We start from the raw sequence: 18,484 nt of genomic DNA, 5'->3' as shown, positions 1-18,484 counted from the left end.
TCCAAAATGCATTGAAATGACTGAAGCAATGGTAACTAGTGGCCAAGGAGAAGAACCAGAGTCAGGACACTGCTGGAGACTCTGGAAGTGTTTATGGAACCTTGATTACTCCTCTCCTTCTAGGATAAAGGGATCATTCTGAAGAACAGAAAACTGGTTTTGTATTTTGATTCTGCATCTACAAAGACACCTCCTGTGGTGTGTATTTACTCCCTTAACTTTGTCCTCAGAGTACAGACCAAGATTTTTTTTCTAGAAAGGCAAGTTTGAATTAATCTCTGCCCCCATCTTTTATCACCACCTGTCCCACTTTTAAATTGGCTCCCATTTCTTCCTAATATTCTCTAAACACCCCACCAGTCTCTATCCTGTCATGTAGAATAACATAGCAAAACTGTTTTGAACTGCATAATGTGTAAAATTATAAATTGTTGTGTTGGGTTTTATGGTTGCCAAAACCCAAGCTCATTTTGTGCTATGCTGGATGTTGGCACTAAGCCATCCATGGAAGGGCAGCTGAGGGCAGGAACATGTGGCTGCAGCCCCCTGCCCACCCCAATCAGGTGCTGACACTGAAAAGTAGTAATACCCTGGTAGAAAACAAAACAGCAGAGAAAACATTGATCAAAATGACATAATAGACAAAAAGTCCAGTGGTCAAAAAGAGTATTTCAGGTGTACGTTAAGCACATTTCCCTGAGTTACAACTATGAATATTTCCATGGGCTTTTTTTTTTTTTTGAGACAGAGACTCCCTCTGTTGCCCTGGGTAGGGTGCCCTGGTGTCATCATAGCTCACAGCACCCTCAAACTCTTGGGGCTTGAGCAATCCTCTTCCTTCAGCCTCCTGAGTAGCTGAGACTACAGGTGCTCACCACTATCCCCGGCTGTTTTTTCTATTTTTAGTAGAGGTCTCACTCTTGCTCAGGCTGGTCTCATACTCCTGAGCTTTATCAATCCACCTGTCTCAGCCTCAGTGCTAGAAATATAGGTGTGAGCCAGCAGGTCCAGCCTCAAATGTTGCATAGATTTTGCATATTTGTTCATTCTTTGGGATGGAAATCCAGGTAAATTTGGATGGAATTTGAGCACTGGCCGTTTGACATGCTATATATTTTCCTGCTTATTAGATTTTGCACATGGTTTTACAAAAATAATAAGCGTGTTTCTGTTGAGTTTCATTATAATAAAATAGATTTTTCCCCTCTTTTACCTACTGAGACACTAGCAGTTTGAGACTCCTGAATTATATTAGGTTTGATAACTTCCTATTGCATTAGTGAGTTTCCATTTGGTTATACAAATTTCCTGATAAAGCACCATTATTTCCATGGCTATGAGGAAAGTATAATCTGATTATGTAGCTACTTTTATTATAACTGTAGCTAATGTGATAATATACACCATATTATTATAGAAAAGCTTTGTGGTGTTTTCACTTTTGAAAAAAGGGCTGACGTGCTCAGGGAAAGAACAGGAGAGACAAGGAAGATCAGAGCAGATCAACAAAGTATGCCCTTGAAGAAGTATGTCAAACCCACAGGGGTAGAATGCAATTTATTCTCCCGGAAAGAATGAAGAGAAAAGGGTGCTGTTCCCTTTGTCACAAATCAAGGAGACACACTGAGTGTCTGAAATTAGAAATCACCTGTCTCTTCTCTCTATGAGAAAATCTGTCAACAGGCATAGACCATGACATTTAACTTATTAGACAAAATTGTTTTTTCTCCTTTAGACTAGTATACCATAAGTCATTCAAGTTCAATACATTTATTGAGCACCTAGTAAGTATTATGTTAGATGATATGAATAAAACAGTGGGAAAAACATGCTCCCTATGCTTAAGCAGCTTGTGTCATTTAATCATTACAACATAATGTAGTGAGAGATGTGTCAATTAATAATTGTCATGAACACCATAAAACAGAAGTGGCCTGGGTAGAGTGGAGTTCCAGGTGGTGGAGGCAGCCAGGGGTATGTGAACAAGGGGAGTGGGTGTTGTGGTAGGAGCAAGTGCCAGAGGCAGTGGGGACAGCAGGTTAAGGCCATACGCAGAGGACATGATGTGCTCTAACAGACATTCTAGAGTTTATCCCATGGTGAGGTGGGGGAAGTGGTCCACACAGGTTCTTAGAAAGAACAATAATAGTTGGAATTAGTGTTTTGGAGTTTTGAAAAGATGACCCTGGAAGCAGTGCACAGGGTGGGTAGGGGTGGTTGGTTACCCATCAAACAGCTGGAAAGACGACAGCCTGAGGGAAGGGTGACAGTCTAAATGAAGGTTGCATGCCAGGTTTGAAGAAAGGTGTATTTCTAGAAGTACATAGATATAATATAAATCTTCAGATTTGCTCTAAGTACATAAGCTAAAATCAATTAATTGCAGGCATTGAGGAGGAAGCATGTTCAAGGGAACTACGAGATTTCTGGCTTGGGTGACGAGGTAACTGGTTGGCCCTAATAATTGCTAAGGAAACAGCTTGGTTAGTGAGTTTGGTTTTGGGTATGTTAACTTCAAGGACATCCAGGTAGAAATGCCCCAAAGTTCCTGAATATATGCACTAGGAACTCAGGAAATTTCTGAGTTTCCAGTGTATTGGTGGCAGTTGGAGTTTGGGAAATGGATGAAATAACCCTGGGAGGCGTGGGACGAGGAGAGGCCTGAGGATGGAACTCTGGGAAGATGGCTCTGCAACTGCCATGAGGCCAAGAACTGATGAGGGAGACCAAGGAGAAATGGGCAGAGGGGATGTCACAAGAGGGGGGAAGAGGTAAAGTAGTAGTTTAGAAAAGAGAGTTTTCAGATGGAAGGAACTACATGTGTCAGAGACCCCTGGGAAATGAAGAAAAATGAAGAGTGGGAAGGAGGTTTCTAAATGGAAAATTAGGAGGAATAAAAACAGTGGATGCAAAGTACTTTTCCTCCAACAGTGTGGTAGCCAAAGGAAGGAATGAGGGTAAGGAAGGGGCAAGGAAACTTGTAACAGGGGAGAACTGATCTGGTCTGTGCTCTGGCAGAACCAAGATCTGCAGAGCGAGTGTCATCCAAGGCTCAGCCTTGGTGTGGACGGGGAGTGTCATCCAAGGCTCAGCGAGTGTCATCCAAGGCTCAGGCTTGGTGTGGACGGGGAGTGTCATCCAAGGCTCAGGCTTGGTGTGGACGGGGAGTGTCATCCAAGGCTCAGCAAGTGTAATCCCAGGCTCAGCCTTGGTGTGGATGAGGAGTATAATCCCAGGCTCAGCCTTGGTGTGTTCTAGTGTGGGCCGACAGAGGAAAGGAGGTATGTGATTATGCTCACGTGTGACATTTATCTTTTTTTCTGTGAGACCAGGTTATTCATCTTGCCCCATTTATATATGAAAGCTTGCCTCTTTGTGGCACAGAATGACTGAACCCAGACTAGTCATCTCCTGAACATGTATTATTATTCCTAACAGGTTCTAAGAGAAGGACGTGGTAAAAATCACCACAAACGCATCAGCAATATTACAGTAACAACCACAAAGCCATCGACCCAACCCCTTGACATATATTGTGTTTTTAATGCGTTAATAGCATTTTATTATCTTAGTGTGCAAGATATAAAACCAGTATGCTAAGACTTGAATGAACAGCTAACCTCTTACCTGAAATTTTATTCGATGTAACCTTTTAGTGCAAAGAGACAAATCAACTATTTAAGTTACTACGAGGCTTTTGAAAATAAGGAAATGTACAATTTCCCTCCCTGTATTCACTCTATCCGCACCTAAAGTTCTAGATAGATATTGTGAAATATTATTGAACCTGATGCTTAGAGGCATGAAAAAATATAAAACCCTTTAAAAAATCAAATTACGTTCTGTTTTCCATATAGCAAGGAAAGAAAAAAAGCTTTTCAATGGAGGTGGGAAAAAAGCAGATAGGCCAATGAATAGCTAAAACCGTCACAATCTCAGTTTCCTAATTTGTAAAACTGGCATATAAAAATGATCTACATTGTGAGATTATTATGTATGGATTAGTATTAATATGGATAAAACACCTGGTACATAGCAGGCATTCAAGAAATGTTAGCCATTATTTTTACTGTTAGTGCTTAATGGGCCCCTAGCAATATCCTGCTTTATGGGGCAAAAAATACTTTGGGTCAAATATATTAAAATTTGAAATGAACTCAAGCAAGTGTTCATTCATAGATGGTGTTTCTGGTTCTGCTTTCAGCTCCGCTGTGTGACACCGACCGGTCATTCATCTGTTTGGACTTCACAGTTCTTACTTGGAATTCAAAGAGTTTGTCTAAGATGATCTTCAAGGGCCCAGTCAGATTTCAAATACTGTGTTTCTGTGTTCTTTGTATTCAGCCCCAACTTTCCAATTCAGAGTTCTCTCTCTCGGATCCTTTCCTTCAGCTATCAAACATTCTTTAAAATATCTCCCATGACAGAATTTTTTTTCTATTTACCTTCAGCGATCACCTCTTCTCTCACGGCAAAAACCTCTTGAGGAGTGTTGTCTGTGTTGGTGGTCTCTACTGCCTCACTTTCCCTGCTGACTTCGAACCCTCTCCAATGGACAGCTGTCCACACTATTTCATTGAAACCACTCCTGTCAAGACTGACAGTGATCTCTATTTTGCCAGCCCCCTCAGTCAATCTTTCATCTTCGTTTTACTGATACGATCCAGTTAACTGTTCCTCCTACCTGAACCAATTATTTCTCTGATCTTCCATGCCTCACATTTTCTCCTATCTCTCTGGACAGAATCCCTGGCCTTTCTTCTCATTCACTTCAACAGTGTGTCCAGCAGAAATATCACAGGAGGGGCATATTTTCTCAGGACCTCTTAAGGCCACGTACTCTGGGCTGGTCGACATACAGTTGGCTTAGAATAAGCCCAAGAAATGGATGAAATTAAGTTTAATTTATGTTAATTAACCTGATATATCCAAAATAGTATAATTTCAATAAGTCATCAGTGTAACTATTAATGAGATATTTTATATTCTTTTTTAAAAAAAATCTTCAAAATTCTGTGGCTATTTTACATTTACCAATACACTTCAATTTGGATGAGCATCTTTCAAGAGCTCTAAAATAGCTACATGCGGCTACCATATTGGACAATGTAACTCTAAACTATGGAGGGGTCCTCAGCCCAAACCTAGAGCCTTTTCTGTTTTCTGTTTGTAGTCTTTCTCTCTGGGGAAACCAGTGGAGCATCTGTTATCTATATACTCATCTGGTCATTCACTAAGTATTCATTGAGTGTCTAGTATGTGTCAGGCTACTAGGGGTATAATAGCGAACAAAATTCTCATGAATCCCTGCCTCGGTGGATCCTTTTTCCTAGTAAGACAGAGACAGACGATAAACAGGACAACTGAGTTAATTGTATAATAGAAGGTGCCGGGTCAGGACAGAGAGGGAGTGGCAGAAAAGCAGGAAGGGAAGTCAGAGAGGCAAAGAGGGGTTAGATGATAGAGGGCTTTGTGTGGACTGTTGGGGGGACTTTGGCTTTACTATGTGGAGATGGGAACCTACCAGAGGGCTTTAAAGCAAACCAAAGATATTACATGATGTTCATGACACATGAGCATCAAATTGTTGAGATCAATTTGGCTGCTATTTTGAGAATACACAATAAATTGTTAGGGTTTGTTGGGAACTGGGGGGTGGGCATGGTAACCAGATAGGAGGCTGTTGCCATAATCTGGGCTGGTGTTGGTAGCGGCTCTGAACCTGTTACTAGGGGAAGTGGTGAGAAGCTATCAGATTCTGAAAGATGAAGTTCAGGCCAGATAAATAAATATGGGAACTATTATCATGTATCTAATTTGTCAGATAGTAGAGCCACCTACCAGGTATGGCTATTTAATTTTAAACTAATTAAAATAAAATAAAATGAAATAAAATAAAAATTAAATTCCTCTACCACACTATGCTAGCCTTAGTTCAAGTGCTCAATATCCACATGTGGCTGGGGGCTACTGCACTATACAGAACAGAGAGCATTTCCATCGTCACATAATGTTCTATTTGGCAGTGCTGATATACATGACTTTTAGACTTCTGGTGTCTAGTATCTCAAATCAACTGCCTGTTTAATGTGTCCACTTAATAATTTGATTTATAATGTTAATATATGTTCAATATACATCTTATACATAACATGGTAAGTATTCTCTCTCTTTTTTTGTTTTTTTGTGGAGACAAAACTTCACTCTGCTGTCCAGGCAAAGTGCCATGGTATATCAGCCTAGCTCACAGCAACCTCAGACTCCTGAGTTCAAGCAATCCTCCTGCCTCAGCCTCCCAAGTAGCTGAGACTACAGGTCTCTGCCATGATGACTGGCTAATTTTTTCTGTTCTTAGTGGAGATAGGTTCTGGCTCGTATGCAGGCTGGTCTTGAACCAGTGATCCTCCTGCCTTGGCCTCCCAGAGGGCTAGGATGACAGGTGTGAGCCACCATGGCTCATGGTCAGTATTCTTGATCGCACTCTTCAGCTCTGTGGTTCCTATTCTGCAGCCTGCTTTGTCTTCATTTTCTCCACCCTGGTACATGGAATTACCATCTGTACTGCTGTCCCAAACGAGGGGTGCTTCCTGATTTCCTCTGTTTCCCAAATGCTCTCTTTCTGTACCCACCCACCCCTGTCACTTGCAATCCATTAGCAGAGTTTTTTGCTCTACCTCTAAGACATAGCCTGATTATGACGATCTCTAAGCATCTCCACTTGTTTCCTGATAAAAGCTACCAACCAGTATCTCTCATTTGTACAATTGGGATAGTTTCTGAATTAGCACTCTTTAGTCCTAACTGTATGTTAGAATCACCTGGGAGTTTAAGAAAACACCCCCTCAAACTCCCCCACCCCTCCACACACAGCTGCAAAAAACAATGCCTGGGCACTGCTCCATGCATGTGGTTAAGGCCTGGCTTTGTAAATCTTCCCAGGTGATTCAAAAGTGCAACCACATCAAGGACCCCCTGTGACCTGTCCTTCTTCCCCCACCTCTCCATTGTCTACTCTCCACACAGGAGCCAGAGTGACTTTTCTGAGTCGTAAATCAGATCATGTGTCATTCCCTTGCTTGACGTTTTCTCATGATCACTCACAGCTTTGAGAATCTGAAGCTCCTGACTTGGCCAGATCTGGCCCTGCTAGTTTCTCCAGCCTGCGCCCTGTCAAACACAGCCCTTTTCTCCTCCTCCAGGTGGGTGCCTCCTGGGCTGGGGCACCCACCCAGCCACTCTCCTCTTCCAATTCCCTAGTTTGTTGTCTTGAGGGAATGCATTGCTCTGTGTAGTGATTGTGTCTCAAACTTTTCTGATTTGTTGTTTATCTCCGTGACTAGAACATAGCTTCCATGAAAACAAAGAACTGTGCTGTCTGTTTTACTGTTTATCTCAGTAACTAGAACAAAATCTGGCAAGAAATCAATACTTTTGGATGCCTTCTTCATTTTATATTTATCTTTAAAAGATGGTTTAAAGTCCAGAGAAAAGAAAAGGCAAAAATGATGATGGACTGGGCACAGTGGCTCATGCCTGTAATCCTAGCACTCTAGGAGGTTGAGGCCGGTGGGTTGCCTGAGCTCAGGAGTTGGAGACCAGCCTTAGCAAGAGCCAGACCCTGTCTCTACTAAAAACAGAAAAACTAGTCAGGTGTCGTGCTGCATGCCTCTACTCCTAGCTACTCAGGAGGCTGGGGCAGGAGGATCATTTGAGCCCGGGAGTTTGAAGTTGCTTTGAGCTATGACACCACCACACTCTACCCAGGGTGATAGAGTAAATAAAACTGTCTCCAAAAAAAAAAAAAAAAAAAAAAAGGTTATGACGATAATAATATATATAGCAGTATCTGTGTTTTATGAGTGCTTACTAAGTGCCAGGTACTGTGCTTATTCAGTCTTGTGCCCTCTGAGGTGGGCATAACATACCTATTTTACAGATAAGAACATTGGGATTTAGAAAGGCTAAGTAACTTGTTGTGAGCCACCAATGTAAATGTAAAAAAGAACTGGAGCCCAGGTCTGTCTGAGGCCAAGTTCTTAAGCTTAAAAAAACAAACAAACAAACAAACTTGTAACCCTTTGATAAACATTTCTGAAGTAAATAGACTAAGTGGCAACTGGTACATTTTAGAGACTTGCCAAATACTGATATTTAGATTTTCGGCTAAGAAAAACAAAAATGCTCATCTCTTATCCCCAAGTATTCTGTGAGGTCACTCTTGCATCCTTTTTGCCCCCACGGAGGGCTCAAATACTGGCCTCCGCATTCCTCTTTTTGCCAGTTATTTGTGCAACATGCAGTTTTAGGCTAAAGAATTCCATCTCCTAGCAGCTACCAGGGTTACTTGCAGCCTCAATGATCTTCCTTTGAGGAGAGGAAAAATCCCCTAACTTTGTAATACAGTCCAGCGATGCATGAGAACCCTTTGTCAAATAAGGGGGGTTGGGGAAAGGAAAATAAAAATACCGTTCTCCTCTGGAATGTCTCCTAGGACTGGTGAAAAATGCTAATTCTGACAACAAGAAAATCATTTTAAAATCAAAGCACCTTTGAATTATATTGGAAACGAGATTAAAATAAGAAGTGATGAAAGAAAATAATTACATTCTTCCAATCTAGCAGCATCTCATCCCCTCCGGCTCTGTTCTGGTGTATGATGCCCCAGATACCCTCCCAGGAATGACTTCCCTGCGGTCCCTGTAGACTTGCTTTGTGTTCAGGTTGCTGGAAAAGGTAGAAGGATGCGTGGTTTTCTTGATTCTCCCCAGAATGGGCTGATGAGTGATTGGAGCCTTTATATTATTAGTTTTGACTACACAGGCTGTTATCTGAGTGCTCGACAAGATCAAGTTAAAAGTGGGCCAGAGGGCTTATAAAAGATGGGTTTCTCCTTTAGGGCTCGCGCGCGCACACACACATACCCCCCCACTTGGGAGCCCCTCACCCTGCAGCAGAAGCGCCCCTCTCCATCGCGATGGGGCTCTCAGAGCTTGCAAAGGAGTCGGCCTTTGGAATGCACTCTGGGAAGCCTGAGAGCCCCGGGGACGCGCTGTCACCAGGGACACCTCACTCCCGGCGCGCCGCTCCCACGTCCCCGGCCTCCCCCGCCCAGGGCGAGGAAGTGGCGCTCATTCAGGCTCCGGGGGCATTTCTGCATTCTTCTCCAGCAAGACGACGGCCCCGCGCGGAGCCCCTTCCTCCGAGCCTCTGCCAGGGAGAGGGGGGCGGGAGCCGCGCGCCCAGCCCGCGGCCCAGATGGCGGAGCAGCCCAGAGCAGGGACATTTTCTCAGGCTTTCAAAAAGAGCACTTTCTTTCCTGCCTAATATTTAGCTCCTTCAAATGCAAATGTAGAGGTTGCGCTCCAAGGTTAGCATAACAATTATGGGAAAGCTTTAAATCTGATGCGTTTGTTTACATGATGAAAGGCGGGCAGGATCCGAAAGCTCTGAGGCCCCGGCTTTTCAGCAACTATTTTCTAACTAGTGAACTGCGAGTCAATTTTAGATCACAAAGAAAACCAATTTATGGGACGGCGTAGGCTAATTTTGGAGGGAGTTGCACATTATTATCATTTTTTTTTTTTAATGATCGCCGGTGAAAGAGTGATTCTTCTTTTTCCTTTTCGTTCCGAAGTTTAGTGCGAGCTAATTGGTGTTAGTGATAGCCAGGAAGGTCTTCGTTACGGAGGACAGTGGGAACCGGGCGATGGGACTAGAGCAGGTAGAGAATTTTCCAGAGATATGGTGGAGTTTTGACATAGAATGCATAAAATTATCCTAGTTTGCCTGTTAAAGAAATTGATTTTATTTTTTACTCGGCTTAGTTGTTTTTTGTATTTCAAAAAGGGGTGAGTGGTTTTAAGTATTACTGGTGAGTTTCAGACTGAGACTTAAGGGGGAATGGAATTCTTTTTCTGTAAAACCATTAATTTCTAGGTATACACAATGGGGACTGGGCTTGGTGGACTAGGTGTCCCATCTGTCCAGAAAAACACTGCCATCAAGGCCTGGTCAAGTGCAAGAAAGAAATCTCGGGGCTTTCCCTTCCTCTTCTCCTTCCTCCCTCTTAGATGCCCAGATTTCTTCCAGACCTTCCTCCCAGTGCCATCCTCCCACCTGGCAAACACAGAAAAGCAAGCGCTCTTCTGAGAACGTGTGACAACTCAGTCTACTACAGTCCTTCTCACTGTGAGACCCGGAAGGGACTAAAAACCCTTGGGAGCTTATTAAATCTTTGGCTTCATGGACAATAAGTTCGAAAATATATTGTAAAACACTACAATCTACAATGCCTACAATTCTGAAAGTTCACAAGTGCATAGTATTTAATAATATTGTCCCATTTGGGGGAGTATTTACCAACCAGCACAAATATGCCATTTTCAGTATTAAGATTCAGCTACAAAACCATGTTTTCCCCTTGCAGTATCTGTGCTGCTGAAATGCCTGTTCCCACAGTGCTCCGTTATCTGACAGGCACAAAGCCCTGGTTCTCAACGTGAGTGTGCACCAGAATTACCTGAGGGTCTTGTTAAAGCACTGATTGTGATACCGGAGGAAGCGGGTCCAGTGGCCTGTCACTGTCAACCACTATGTAGCAACAGGGATCAGTCCACCAAACTTTGTCAGAGGGCAAGGATTCTGGAGAACAGGGAGAGTAGCCTCTTTAAGACTGTTTTAGTCTTTCATTTCTGAAATTAAAGTTTTATGTATTTAAGTTTAAAGTGAAGATCATTTTAATTCTCCCCTTCAACAATAATTGGCAGAACACATTACTTGTAAACAGTAAACAACATTTTAATTTAAAAGTTAATTTCCTAAATCAATCCCCCTAAGCCACTCAAAATGGGCATCTTTAGGGTGGGAGCTAAATTTACAAAACAGTAAGAAGGGAGACAGGGGTGAAGGTCAGGCAGGACCTAAACCCACCAGACCAGCTGTGTCATGTCCGCCCCAGCCTGACTGACTCCGTCTTATTCTCACTACATATGTTTTCAAGTGTTGGGCCTCATTCTCTACATATCTGATTGGGTCTAGAGAGAAGTCTGAGAATTTCCATTTTTTGCAAGTGACCAGCTAATGCTGATGGCCTCTTCCTCAACCATACCAGAGAGAACCAGAGAACCGAATAATTGTGAAAGAACCAAGAGTTTCCTTTTTGCAGAAATAGCATAGAGAAAAAACAATAGCTACTGACTGAACCATCCACACTAGGAATTAAGACTGAAGCATTAGTCTTAAACGCAGATTTTTTTTTTCTACTACAGGTTTTTAGAGATTGCTGGTTTGACCTATTTAGAAACTCGAAGCAGGTAAAGTCTACCTGAATAATAGTTGAGTATTAGAAAACAGTCTTTGATCCTGCAGGCCAAATGAATGAGCTTACAAAGGATGATGGTATTGAGAGCGGTCACGTAGTGAGAATAAGAGGCTAGGGCTGGGGCGGCACAGCTGGTCTGGCCCTTTTAGGTCTATGTGACCTTCATCTCATGTCTTCCATGCTTGTTTTGTAAATTTGGCTGTAACCTCAAAGTGTATCTCTTGAGTGGTTTAAGGTAATTGATTTAGGAGAATAACTTTTGAATTGGAATGTTGTTATATGGATCATGGGTTATGTCAATTATTGTTCATTATGGGTCGTAGGTTATGGTAATTATTGTGGTTTAAGATAAGAATTAATTACTGTTTAAGGTAAGAGTTAGTATAGTTCTTGCTTTTAACTTTTATATTTAAAAATACTGTGATTTTGGAAATGGAAGAACAGAATAGTCTTGAGACGTTGCCACTGTTCTCCAGAATTGCTGGCCTTCTGACAAAGTTTGGTGGACCTATCCATATTGGCTGGCTGACCGTGACAGGTGGCCAGACCTTCTTCATCCAGTAACAGGATATAAACAAAATCTATTTGTTTAATTGATCTTTAGATACAGGAAGTCTCTGAGGTACAAACATCCACCTTACGTACAACTAGCACTTACGAATGGAGGCTATTCCAGCTTACCTATTCCAGCTTACATACAAATTCAGTTTAAGAACAAACATTCAGAACCTATCTTGTTTCTAACCCCAGGAGCTGCCCGTATTTTGAAATTCACTGCACTGAATTTCCCCGTGGCTGTCCTAGTCATGATGCCCGTGTATTACCCTGTGCTTTGGTCCCTGCCGGAGCATTCCTCTTCTCTGAAATCTTTGACGGGTTCCTTCTGATCCATTATTAAGACACTTCTTCTAACTCAACTCCTCAAATATGCTTTTAAGACAGAAAGATAGAGATTTCCATCTGAGACCCTAACCATCCTAAAGTGAAATCTTGTAACTCCTCCTCATTCGTCTACACATTTAATATAATCACACATACTTATCTGCTTCTGTTTAGTGTCTGTATTTGATCTCAGTGTCTTCAATATGTTCATTTTCCCCTGTTTTGTTTTAAATTGTATATCCTAAAAGGGAGAGATATTTTCATGCTGGCTTTTCATAATGCCTATATAGAGTCACACAGAAATAGACGCATAAAAACAAATGATTTTGATGATGATGATGCCTCATTAAGTGGATTGGCATTAAGTTAGTTTCTGTTTATATACTACTAAGCTATATGGATGAAAATACAACTTCTGTATAAAGCCTATCTTATGCTAGGCACTTGACCATGGACCCTTGTCAGGCTAATTAAGAGGCAAATAGTAAATAAATTGTGGGAGGAATTTTACTCAAATAATATTTTTACGTGCAATCAGAAAATATACAGCTCAAGAAATCATATGTAAATCGTTTTGTAAAATAAACAAATACCTGCCATTTATCTCTTGTTTAACAAGTATCGTAACATGCTGGAGAACACTGGCCTAGAAGACAGGAACACCTCACCATTAACTGTGACTTTGGATGTTGAGAAGGGAGGGCAATGATGTTGAAATATACATTGTTGAGTAAGTCACTTTTTTTACCCTTTTCTCATTGACACCAAGAAGGGTGGATGATCCTTCCGGTTCTTTCTGAATGACATGTATTACATCTGCTTTGCTTTACTCAAATTGCATTATACAAACACGTGAGGTAGGGACAGCATTGATTTAAACAGATGACTCTATCATGATAATATTGTCAACACCCATTAAAATTACTGTGATCTTTTCTATATGTGTTAAGAGTTTTGGGATTCGTGGGAAACACTGTGTTGTTTTTCATTGTAAAAGAATCGTTTTCTTTGAGGAACTGCTATTTCTACCTGCACATTCGAGTCACCGAGGAGACATTTAATTTAGGGACGGAGCAGATCTTCTTTACCCTTGCCTTTATCCTATGTCACAGCTGACTGCTTTAGTGCCAATAAAATGCTAAGGGCTCTGGTTTTACTGGGCGAAGCACTGAGTGGCAAAGTCATTTCTATTAAATATTAACATCATTTACTAAGAATATAATTAGAAACAAAATAAACTAGCATATAAAATTTGTGTCTTAATCATCCTCTGCTCTTGCTCAGGTGTTGAAAAATTGCTTTCTTGGATTTAAATGTAGAGTTAGGAGTTAGGGTTTAAGGTCATCACAGGGAGATAGTGGGCATTTCCATGGGTATTTTGAGAGGTCTGAGTTTTGTAGAGGTCAAGTGAAATGTATGTCAAGAAATGTGAGTGTGTGTGTGTGTGTGTGTGTGTGTTCTGAGGTGGGGGAAATGGAGGTGGAAAATCAGATGGGAGAAAGTGGGAAGTGATAGAATAAATTGGGATCTCAGATATTTTCTTTTCTTTTCTTTTCTTTTTTTTTTTTTGAGACAGAGCCTCCAGCTATCCCCCTAGGTAGAGGGCTGTGGCATCACAGCTCACAGCAACCTCCAACTCCTGGGCTCAAGTGAGTCTCCTGTCTCAGCCTCCCAAGTAGCTGGGACCACAGGCGCCCACCACAACACCTGGCTACTTTTTGGTTGCAGCCATCATTGTTGTTTGGTGGGCCTAGGCTGGATTCGAACCCGCCACCTTAGGTGTATGTTGCTGGCGCCTTAGCCACTTGAGCCACAGGCACCGCCAGATCTCAGGTATTTTCTAATTCTGAAATAAAACCACTGTTTGAATCCATACAATGTAGAAGTGAGATATCCAGAAATAACACATTGTGTGTGTGGGCTTTTTTTTTTTTTCCTAGAGGGAAAAGGGGAATTAACCAAAGCAGAAAGTTCTGGAACAGAGTACTCCATTAGATTATAACAGTAAGACTTAAATTTATTTATTTTATATACCTATTTCATTTACCAGTTCTTCCGCTGGACAGTTGGGCTGTTTTCATTGTATTGTGCCAGTATAAATAATGCTGCTACCATCATTGTTATACTAGTTTCTTGGTGCACAGGTGCCCGGTAGTCTCTAGGGCGTCTTCCCTTTGTGGCACATTATTCATTTCCATTCCGTCTAGTCTATAATTGGTATTAACAAAATAGTAACCCCTAAACTGATTTCATGTGTTTGCTCAGTAGAATTAAGTTGGCGTGCACTTCATCAATTTTGTAAGATAATGCCTAAATTCTTTTCTAAAAAGTAAACACTCTTCCGCAGTGGGCAAGGCTCCTATTGCTCTCTGTCCTTCCTAAAATGCTGTATCGTTAACACTTTAAATTTTGTCAACCCGAGTGTGGTAAAATTTTACCTCATTTTGGTTTCAATTTTCTTCTTTTTGATTATTAATAAAGTTGATCGTTTTTCATATTTATTGGCTATTCGCGGTTTGTCCATTTCCCTACAATTTGCTGTCCTCCTATTGAGTTGTCTTGTTGGTATGTGTGATGGTTACATATGCATTGCAAATAACTTTTGTTGCTGTGTGGCTGGGATTTTTCTTCTCTTTTAGATATATTTTGATAAACCTAAGTTCTTAGCTTGAAACGGCAACAATCATTTCCTTCATGGTTTCACTTTTTCTGTATTGTTTAAGAAATCCTACTTTATGTCAAAAAGACCTCACATTCTTCTTCTAAAAGTGTTGACCCTTCCATCAATCTGAAATTGGGTTTTGTAAATGACAGGAAGCAGAGATCCAATCACACTTTTTCTTTTTCTGTAGGAGTAACTGGTCGTCCCAGGATTATTTATTAAGTGGCTGCAGTTTCTCTACTGGTGTGAGATGCCACTTCTATCATATTTCGCTTTGCATATATGCTGGGTCTGTTTCATAGTCCTTGAATTTATTTGACTATATGTGCCTTAATTCTACACCATCATAATTAAAAATGACTTCTTTGTTTTCATATGTGTCCTAAGGATGAATTCTGTTATAGTTTGATTGTTTGTTCCCTCCAATGTCACGTTGAAATTTGATCCTCAGTGTTGGAGGTGAGACCTAGAGGTGTTGGGGTTATGGGGGTGGATCCTTCGTTAATGGATTAATGCCTTCTCTGGATAGAGAGTTGAGTGAGTTCTCACTTTATTAGTTCCCAGCAAGCAGTGATTATAAAAAAGAGCCTGACACTTTCCTCCCGCTCTCTCTTGCTTCCTCTCTCATCCAGTAATCCTGACACTACGTGATCACTGCACACACCTGTTCCCCTTTACCCTCTCCATGAGTGGAAGCTCCCTGTGGTCCTCACCAGAAACGGACGCTGGTGCCATGCTTCTTGTACAGCCTGTAGAACCAAGAGCCGAATGAATCTTTTTTCTTTATAAATTACCTGGCCTCAGATATTCTTTTACAACAGCACAAATGGACCAACAGGCATGTCCAAACTTTTTTTGTTCTCCACTGCACACTGGAAAAATTAAAGTTGTCTTGGGCCATTTGTTAAATACACAAACATTAACAATGACAGGCTGATGAACAAAAAAAAGGTCTGTGCATACTTTTGTGATATCTCACACCATGGGTAAGCAAAAAAGTTCTTACAAAATCAGCAAGTGGCTTGCAGAGCAGGATGGACATCCCAAGACTAAGACAAACTCTCACTTGACTCATCTTTGGGAGCGTCTTGACTATTCTTGGTCTTCTGCTCTTTCATGTACGTTTTAGCATCAGATTGATAAGTTCTTTTATAAAGTCCTTTCTGAATTTTGGTTGTAATTGCCTCAAATCTATAGTTCAATTTAAGAAGAGTTGATATGCACTTTAATATTATAATATTGAATTTTTAAGCTCCTGAACGCTAGAAATATCTCCTTTTATTTACAACTTCTGTCTTAGTCTTTTTGTGTTGCTATAAATGAATACCCGGTTGATACATAAAAGTCAGTTGTACTTTGTAGAATAGTAACAAATAGTCATGTACAGATTTAAAACACAGCATTTATAATACCGTCAAAATATTAAGCGTCCAGAACAAACGCCATGTGAGACCTTTATGGAGAAAATTATCAACTTCTGTTTAAAAATACTAAAGGTGATTTCGTTTGGTCATTTGTCCTTCCAAACTCCATGTTGAAATTTGATCCCCAGTGGGGCCTAGTGGGAATTAAACTTTGCTGAACCGTCTTACTAATTTGATATTTTATCTGTAGATTGACTTGGTTTATTTTGTGAAGAGCATGTCATCATGTAAGAAAAATAATAGTTTCATATCCCTTTGCATCTTTTTTTCTTTTCCTTTTCCTTCCCTTCCTTTCTTGCTTTCTCCCCCTTCTTCCTCCCCTTTACCACTCGTTTCTTGCCTTCCCCCACCTGACCATTCTCATACCACTTACGGCCTTTGTAGTAATGATACTGTAGACGTGGAGATAACAGGTATAGATGTCTTGACCACAATTTTAAAATGAGTTCTTTTAATGTTTCACCAACATGTAAGATGTTTATTGTAAGGAGTGTTTGTACGTGTAGATAACATTTAATTTGATAAAGAGGCTTGTTGGGCCTTTGTAAAATCAAGAACGAATGTTGATTTTTATCAATTCTTTTCCCTCCATCTCTGTAGATAATTCTATTTTTTCCTGTAATCTGTTAATGTGGTAAACAAATCTTCTAAAGTTGAAGCAACTTTACATTTCTGAGATAAATTAAAATTGGTATTCTAAAATTTTTCACTGTAGTAATGAACATGTAACAAGATTTATCATCTTAACCATTTCTGAGAATACAGTTCAGTAGTGTTAAAGATACTTTGTAGGGCAATCTCTAGAACTTTTTCATTTGCAAAGCTGAAATTCTATTCCTGTTAAACAACAACTCGCCATTTCCCCATTCCCCGAGTCCCTGGAAACCATCATTATACATCCTGTTTCTGTGAATTTGGTTACTCTGGATAGCCCATCTAAGTGGAACCACAGAATATATGTCTTTTGCAACTGGCTTAAATCGCTCAGCATAATGTCATTAAGGTTGATCCATGTTGTAGCATATGTCAAAATTCTCTTCCTTTTGAAAGCTGAATAACATTCCATTGTATGTATATACATTTTGTTTATCTTTCATTCTTCAGTGAATACTTGGGTTGTTACCCCTTCTTGGCTATTGTGAATATTACTGCTGTGGACATGGGTGTGTAAATAATTACCTCTTTGAAACCCTGCCTTCATGTCTTTTGGCTGTTTATTCACAAGTGGAATTGCTGGATCATATGGTCAATCTAATTTTACTTTTTTGATAAACCTATATACTATTTCGTTTCACATTTCTTCCAGTAGTGCACAAAGGTTCTATCTTACCACATCCTCACTAACAGTTTTTATGGTTTGGATAGGTTTTTTGTTTGTTTGTTTGTTTTTTAATAGTAGCTGTTGTAATGAGTATGAGGTAATAGCTCATTATAGTTTTGGTTTTTGTTTCACTAATGATTAGTGATGTTGAGCATTTTTTCATATGCTTGTTTGCCATTTGTATATCCTCTTTGGAGAAATGTTTATTTAAATCCTTTGTTCATTTTTAAAATTGAGTTATTTGTCTTGTTAAGTTATAGATGTTCTTTATATAGTCTAGTTATTAACCCATGTTAGATATGTGATTTGCAAATATATGATTTCTAAGTTTCCTCTTCACTCTGTTTATTGTATTCTTTGATGCACAGTAGTTTTAAATTATGATGTAGCTCAATTTGTCTATGTTTACAATTTATTGCCTGGTTTTTTTGGTACACAATCAGTATTTTTTAATTGCTGGATTTGTTTTGTTAATATTTGTTAGGAAATATTGTACTGTATTCATGAGTGAGATTGGCCTGTAATTTTCCTTTCTTATTCTTCCCTTTTTCTGGTTTTATATCAAAATTATACTGTACTTGTTGAGAATGTTATTCCTTTTATATTTCCTGAAATTATTATGTGTAGGATTCTGTCTTTGAATAAGGAAAAGAAATTACCTGGAGCTGATGTTATATTTGTGGAAATTTCTTGAACTATTGATTAAATTTATTATTTTATTTATTATTAAATTTATTTATCACTAATCATCAGAGAAATTAAAATCACAATTAGATATTACCTCACACCTATAAAATGTCTACTTTCAAAAAGACAAAAAATAACAAGTCTTGGAAATGATGTGGGCAAAAGAGAACCCTTGCACAATGTTGGCA

This window comes from Otolemur garnettii, unplaced genomic scaffold (genome assembly GCF_000181295.1).
Source record: "Otolemur garnettii isolate 467f Iridium unplaced genomic scaffold, OtoGar3 scaffold00026, whole genome shotgun sequence".
NCBI lineage: Eukaryota > Metazoa > Chordata > Mammalia > Primates > Galagidae > Otolemur > Otolemur garnettii.
The sequence above is the reverse complement of the archived record's forward strand: the minus strand, read 5'-3'. Positions refer to the sequence as shown.